The following is an 8,690-nucleotide window of genomic DNA, read 5'->3' on the forward strand; positions in this document are numbered from 1 at the left end:
CTTAGGTTCCCTTAACCTTTCCCAATACATTATATTCCTTTTTATGATCCTCTATTATAATCCTTTAATTTAAATCCTTTTTATCATGTTACCTTATACTCAATTCTTTCCGTATCTATTGGATTTCCGGGAAAAATCAAAGTGTTCGGAATTGGATTCTGACGATCTTTGCATACACTTATATACCATATAGAGTACTAATAAAATCTCAGAATATCCATATCAGAACCCCTACATAGTGTGGCATGAAAAATTTTCTCATTCAGCAAAAACACTATTCATAAGGGTTTCAAAAATTTCCAAAAATTTGGGGTTATTACAGTCTCCCCTCCTTAAAAGGATTCCGTCCCGGAATTAGATAGAAAATGAATAGGGATACTCTCTTAGCATTGCACTTTCTAACTCTCGAGTAAATTTTCCCACATTGTGGTTCTACCATCAAACTCTTACTAGTTTGATAACCCTTCTCCTAAGCACTCGTTCCTTTTTTCTCTATACCCTTCCTGGTTGCTCCATATAGGTTACGTCTGGTTGCATGTCTATGCGCTCATATGCCCCTATTTGTCTGGCATCCGAATTACACTTCCTTAACATTGATACGTGGAACACGTTATGAACTTGCTACAGGTTCGGGGGTAGGGCTAGCTCATATGCTAACTTCCCAAACGTCTTAATATATCCAAGGGTCCAACAAATTGTAGACTTAGCTTTCCTTTCTTTCCGAACCTCATCAATCCTTTTCAAGGGTTTCCAAGGGGATACCTTTAACAACACTAGGTCCCGTACTTCCTATTCTTTGTCCTTTCGTGTCAAATCAACATACTTCTTATGTCCATCTTGGGTTACTACCAGCCGTCCTCTGATTAGATCTATTATATCCTTGGTCCTTTGGACTACTGCGGGTCCGAGCATCTTGCGCTCTACAACTTCATCCTAACATAAGGGAGATCGACATTGTCTTCCCTCAAGGATCTCATAAGGCGACAACTCGATAATGACATAAGATCTATTGTCATAAGAAAACTCAATCCATGTTAAGTGATCATTCCAATTTCTTTCAAGTCTATTGCACAGACTCTCATTATAGCTTTTAGCATTAGAGCTTTTGCTTCTCAATACCCATTCTTTTCCAGTTCGTAATCGCTACTACCTTCTGTTCCTAATATTATACTGGTTATACTTTTGCTCGTTAGCGTTCTATAACCTTTTAATAACCACATCAACCTTAGTATCACGAATGTGTTTCCATTCTGAATACCACCATAACTTTACTACTCCTTTTTCCAGCTATTTCTATTTCCCAAAGTTTGATCAATCATATAGAAGTAAAGGAATTTGTTGAGAGATCACTATGATCATGAACACTTGTTTTATTGCATAGTTAGTACAGAAGGTGGCCAGCCTTTAGTACTTGACAAGCAATTAAACAATAGATGGTATCCTACTAGGCTTCTATCACACAGATAGATAGTCATTCGGCAATACCTCCCCTTCTGGAAGGGTTGTTCTTCTCAGCTTATATGAAATAAAAGAAGAGAAAAGAACGAATTGAAGAGAATTGTATATACGTACCAAAAAAAAAAAATTATTGCCATAAAATATCTGGCTTGGAATCTACCTCTGAACTATAGAGGTTTGTCATAGGAGAACAAAACATATATGTACTTATATCAACATCGAGTATTATAGCATCGTATTTCACATGCCTAAATATTTTCGCTATCCCGTCCATCATTCTATGGACCCATGCTCTTCCTCGAGCTTATACATAATTACCTTTGAAACTCCCTCGACATCGAAAATCGAATCTGGTATCTCATTCTATATATCACCGTTACTAGGATTCTATGCTCGCACCGCAACCTTCCTCATATAGTAATACGACTCTCTATTGATAAGAAGGAGTAAATATTCAATAGGTAGATACTCTACTTACTTAGTCTATCAATGATAACTTATACACTACCACGACCCGATTAGTGGTACTTAGTCTCAACATCCATTCCAATACAACTCTCATGGTTGTAATCAGCTCATTACTCATAGAATCATTGTTGCCTTACTATGGTCCACCACTGACCTACTGTCATCATTCACTTTCCATGAAATCTTAATATCTAACCATACGGAGTCCATACATCTCGTATCTAATTCTCCTAAGGAGGTAACATGATCACCGTTCATGATTCATGAAGAACACTCCTGAACTTGACGTACTTTCATGACATGAAGTAGATAAAATTGCAGAAGAGTTTCAGTCAAAGCAACGATAGCAGGTTAATACCATTCTTAATCGTATGCCTTAAATAGAAGACTTAACTCAAAGGTTCGTTTAGTCTTTTTTGAAACATGGTCCTGGATTATTCTCAAGATAGTACCTTATGAGATAGATAGCCCGCTCCTGGCGATTACACGAATTAAACCTTTACCGAACTACTATTACGGTTGGGTATTGCACAGTCATCAGAAGGAATGTCAATCTTCCAAACCATAATACAACCTTTACGGCTTCAACCATCATCACTGTATTCCTTTGGCACAAGCGCCTATAATTATCCTCTTACCTTTAAAGTGTCGGCCACCTCTTTGGCCTTTCCTGATAGTAAAATTTCCTTACAGTCAATGTCATTTTAATCACTTCCAAATAAATTTTCTACCTTATTTCAATCACACCTTATGTGAAGATGTTTTCCTTAAAATCTGATGAGTAAAAAAAAATTACCATTTTTCCACAAGTTATTGCCTCAGTCTTTAGAGGTTAATCACTGTCATGACTGACTCTCAATCATAATTAGAACATCTTTTATCTTAAGTCCTAATTGCCCTGAACAATTTCGACCTTTACTGGTTCGATTCATACTTTCTCGTGGTTTAACACGTGCCCCACTTGGCATCATTATAATTACGTCATATTTCCTTTATCCACATTTCTATTCTTGAGAATTTTGAATATTACCTTTTTCTTTGTAAACCCTCTAAGGTTATCCTTAAATCCTTCCTCCTGTATTCCCTAGATACAGGGCATATTGAAATACCCTTTACTAATAGTAGAACCATTGTCTATATGTTTCTGAAAATTTTCCCCACTGATACTTACAGGTTGTTGTTACCTTAGCCCTTTCCAAATCATACTGTCAAAACTCATACTGTCCCTAGTAAGGTTGAAATGCCAACCTTTATGCATTCCCCTAGGATTCATTTTAAGTTACCGATGTTCTATCCTTAATTCCACCTTTAAAAGGTACATGCATCCTTCCATGGATAAATCAAGTCATATATCCTTGATAGATTATCTTATTCATCATTCCCACCTCGATAGTCTATACCTAATTTCATAATAACAACTGTATTCAAAATGGGGTCAATCAATATGGCCTCCAAAAGATAACTACGGTTATCCGCTTGTCTTGCCTAATTTGGTAGCGATAACAAGGATGTTCTGGAAGATATTGGTCGTGTTCAATGTGAACTTCTTCTTAATAATTCCTTATTTACTTTTGTTGTTTATCTCAACAGTCATCTCAATGTTGGGATATCTCTCATACCTGGCATCTCCCTTTCTGGGTATCAAGCCACCGATCTTACACTTCACATTCTTGAAGGTCATTTCCTTCATCCAATTTTCCTAATTTCTTACTTCCTTGTCTCCTTAGTCTATCCGCGTCTCATTATTTATCCTTCGAATTATCTCAAGGTTTCCTCGAATCCTCCCAACTTACAGGGGATAAACTATATGTATCTCTTATACCTTCAACCATCAACTTTAAGTCATGGTGAATCATCCTCATCCTGACGATTACTTACTTTTCTATTTCTATTGCTATGAGTCTTGAGGGTTTCCTCATACCCAACTTCCTTATCATTCCTCAAACTCTATTGCCTTTATATTCCTTTCCACTTCAGTTTCTTTTTATTTTCCTTGCTCTTGTCATTATTTCATGAACCAACACAACATAAGTATTGATTTCAAACATCCCGTTATTCTGGATTCGTGTCCTTAGAACGAATCTTGACAACTTGTACAACTTAGCTTCATATTTCATCATACTCGTCCGCCTTTGTTCAGGCTCTAAAGCTTTTATACTATCTCCATATCCTTGGGAAGTACTTTCCTGAAAATAATTGACTGAACTTTAATCAGTTTATTCTAACCTCTGGCTCCGTGCCTTTCTTGGTCTTTCACCAGCGGGTGGTCTCTCTCTTAGGAGGGTAAGTGACAAAAACAGTCTTTTGTGGTTCATCAATTATTTTAAATCTCAAACGATTCCTATATTTCCTTTAGCCAGGCTCTTGCCTCGACTGGGTTAGCTTGTTCCTTGGAACTCTATGAGCTTAGCAACTTAAAGGTCATGAAAGAATTTCCTACTGCATTGTTTCCTCAAGGTGGTGGTTGGGGATAATAGTCTAAGTTCTTTTTAGACAGGTCCATGAATTGCCGTATAGGAGTACCGTCTCGGGTCTCCTTATCTCGCTCGACTTCTGCTTGCTTAGTCTAAATATTTCTTTCTACTCCCCATACTTGGGGTTATCTTATACGTTAAAATCCTCATTTTCCACTTCATTATGTTATGGGTTCCTTCTATCTTGATGGCGTCCTCCCTGACTATCACATTCAGGGTTTGCCCTTAATCTTATTCCTTGAACTATGACTTTCATCTAAGATCTCATCTTTAAGCTCTTAAACATTTGGAACCCAAATTCTATAGGAATACCTCATTATTCCCTTATCATCTTTCTCGGTATTAATCTCATATCCATTTGTTGGCTCTCTGCCTTCATTCATCACTTTTTCTGGCACAATATGTTCTTTTTTGATAATTCGGTCTGTATTGCAATGTCAAATAGCTTTTCGGTACCGGCTCCGGTTACCTTCACTTCTATTTCCATTTTCTCAAAATCTCTTATAAACTCTCTCAATGACATTCTCATCTTGAGTCTCTCCTTTTTACTAAGGGCATAAGCCACCACATTGGCTTTCCCCGAATGATAAAGAATCTCCAAATCAATATTCTTGCTTAGCTCTAACCGCCTCCTCTGGCGCATGTTAAGCTCTTTCTACGTGAAAATGTACTAGAGCTCCTATGGTTTGTGTAAATCTCGCACTTCTATCCATGCCAGTAGTGCCTCCAATATTTAGGGCAAAACTATTACCACGAGCCCAAGCTCATGGGTGGGGATATCGAATTTTATATTCCCTTAATTGTCTTGACGCAGACACGATTATCTTGCTGTGCTATATAAGAAGCACCCTAATTCCTTATGCGAAGCGTCACTTACAAATCACAAAATCTCATTTTTCCATCTGGCAACGCCAACATAGGGGTCGTCACCAACCTTTGCTTCAGTTCTTAAAAGCTGTTCTCGCATTTCTCTGTCTATTCGAACTTCTCAGTCTTATGAGTAAGCCGCGTTAAAGGGGCTACTATCTTTACAAACTTGAACGAACCTCCGGTAGTGACCGACCAATCCTACCTCTGGTAGTCGACCTAACCATGGTCATCAATTCATCAATGGTCCTTTATACATTCTTGTCAGGATCCTCCATGGGATCCTCCTCAGCAACTATCCCTTCTAGGACAACATCCTCAACCGCTACATCCTCAATATCAACATCATCCGGTCCTGCATTAGGACACTCTATCGGATCCACAATCCGATCTCCAATTAGTAATAAACATCATCGCGCTGTTGCTCCTCAACCTCAGGGTTCGGAGTCCCGCTACCATCTACGATAACGAACTACGCTTCTATCACGATATTTATAAGGGTTCCCATAAGGGTTTTAACAGTTAGTGCTACGTTAGGTAGCCCGACTATGAACTTGGCAAGAGTTCTTATTATCTTAGTGAACTTATTATCTTAACGTCACATCATCTCTGAGGTTTATAACGCTTAGCTCTGATACCACTTCTGTAACACCCCCAAATCCGGGGTCGGGGATCCGGGTTGTCACGAGTTCCATTTCCCTTAATAACACCCAATCTTAATAATTAATTGACTACGCTGTACTGTGATCCCATAATAAACACACACACCACACGTTATAGTCTCAGAGATGAACATCCAAAAATAATCACAATTCATTTTATTCCACAATTATCTGCCAATACACCTTAAAAGGTTTCTGAATAAATTTACCTTTCTTTGCCATTATTACAATTCATAATATACATAAGTCTGGTACATTATTAGTTGAAAACTTAGCCTATTGGTAATTTCTACCTCAGCTACAGCGTCCTCAACGCTTTCGGAAAGCTGCGGAATGTTTCCTAATCGGTTGCGAATCGGGAGCTTGGTCCTGTTCATCTTTTCTATCTGTTGTTGTGTGATGAAAGAAGAAAGCAAGGGTGAGCAGCAAGCCCACCAAAATAATATGTATAATGATTAACAATATATGAGCCTTCTCATAGTATTCATGAAAGTCTTGGTCAAAAGAAATGAACCAAGTTTAATATCTTAATGCGATGAAGTCGCAAAATATTCAGTATATATACATATATACTTTTCAAAATCTTGGAAGTCCTCTTCCATGTACAATATACACAAAGTTCCAGTTTATAACTGTATAAAAAATATCATTGCAAGGTGATCTCATATATCTAACCTTGTCTCAACGTTTTTCTGAAAGTCTTTGATATGCATAAGATAATCATTTACTAGATATAAGTTTAAAAGATGAAGTTACAAGATACTCCAATATACTTATATCTTTTCCGAATACTACTTGAACTACCACCGTTCAAGTTATAATTAGTTTCAAAAGTTCATCACACTGATGAGACTACAAGATAAGACTTGAATAGATTCAATCTTTGAAATATTTTGAAGGAAATGAAGTTATTATATACTTCATTAAGTCCCGATATATATATACACCTATATATATACATACGTTTCCTGAAAACCTCTGTCATGTAAAGTATGAACATAATTGCAATATCCAATAAATTTGGAAAGGAAAGAATTTTGGCATAAACCTGATATCTTGCTGATCAGGCAAAGATACCAATAAGTAACCTTTTCTACTAGTAGATGGATGAATTCCCCACTGGTCATCACCCTGGTCGTAATAGGACCTTATGCTGGACTGCCACTCAGCCACTTATGCATTTGATGGACTCCCACTGAGCCACTTACACTATCATGGATGCCCACTGAGCCCATGTTGCTTATGCCGACTCGATAGATGGACTTACTTCCCGAGTGTTGGGTAAGTAATCAATTCATTTACCAAAACTGCAACCTTGTTGCGAATATAAAATACACCATAGAACCGGATCCCTTAGGTTTTGAGCGAGTATTTAAATCCCCTTTTTAAAAGGAAGATCCTAAATATAGAAATGAGTTTTGGGATCCGCTCTAACTTTTAAAAATCATTTTGAAGACTCGAAAACACTTTAAAGAGTGTTTGGAGTAATGCTGATTTAGTGAAGTAAATCAGTCCCAATATATTTAGAAAATGTCTGAATATTATTATTTGAATAATATTCCCATAAAGAATAATCTTTATACAAATAATTGAAGTAGAAGTTGTAAGACTTATACTTGAAATGAGTATTAAATAACCAAAGATATACTTATACGAAAGTATGATCTTTATTTGAATAATCGAAAATAAGTTTGATTATCGAAACATTATTCTTTAATAAACTAAAGAATATTATTAAATAATAAGCGGAGTCATAATACCTCGAATGAATATTATAAATAATATTCATTAAATAAAATAACGGAGTCATACATCCTCAATTGAATATTCAATTAATAATCATTAATAATATAACTGAGTCATAAGCCCTCGAATGAATATTCGAAATAATATTCAATAATAAAATAAAGGAGTCATAAGTCCTCAAATGAATATTCGAAATAATATTCAATAATAAAATAAAGGAGTCATAAGTCCTCAGATGAATATTCGAAATAATATTCAATAATAAAATAAAGGAGTCATAAGTCCTCGGATGAATATTCGAAATAATATTCAATAATAAAATAAAGTTAAAGTTATCGAATAAACCTTATTCGATTAATAGTTTTGAAAACTATAACCATATATATATAAAAATATATATATTATACTCGGGAACATCGACTCCCGGTTTAGAAATATGTTCACCTTTTATCCCCTATACTAAGGGTATACGCAACTACTTGCTTATTTCTAGCATAGGTATTATGCAACTATAAGCATTGAATTCAACAGATAGATAACCAGATTACGAAACAGACATGCATATATACCATATCAGCATGCTCCAATATATCGCAAAATTTGCTAATAACAATCATGCACTATCACAAGATAATGCATATACACATATACATCACCACAACAGTATAACGGGTAGAAAACTTGCCTGAGCGACTGGGGGTTACGAATGGCTCGGGACGAGTCTGGTAACCTATAAACAAAAAGTAAGTTGGAATTAAACCAAAGTCACTTGTAAATCTATACTCTAACCAACTCAGACTCTAATGATCGCTTTGCGCTTACTGATTCTCTTAAGTCACTCGAGTACCCTCGGCTCCACCATTTTTAATAAATTAATCATTACGAGTTTTAAAGCGATTCCTTCGCGAGTGTCTTACCAACTGCCTAACACTCTTACCATAATTGTTTCATACATTAATTAACCCTTTTTGGTCTTTAACCTATGTTTCAAAGTAAGGCGAGGGGAAATGTTTCG

This window comes from Apium graveolens, chromosome 6, assembly GCF_009905375.1.
Source record: "Apium graveolens cultivar Ventura chromosome 6, ASM990537v1, whole genome shotgun sequence".
Classification (NCBI taxonomy): Eukaryota; Viridiplantae; Streptophyta; class Magnoliopsida; order Apiales; family Apiaceae; genus Apium; species Apium graveolens.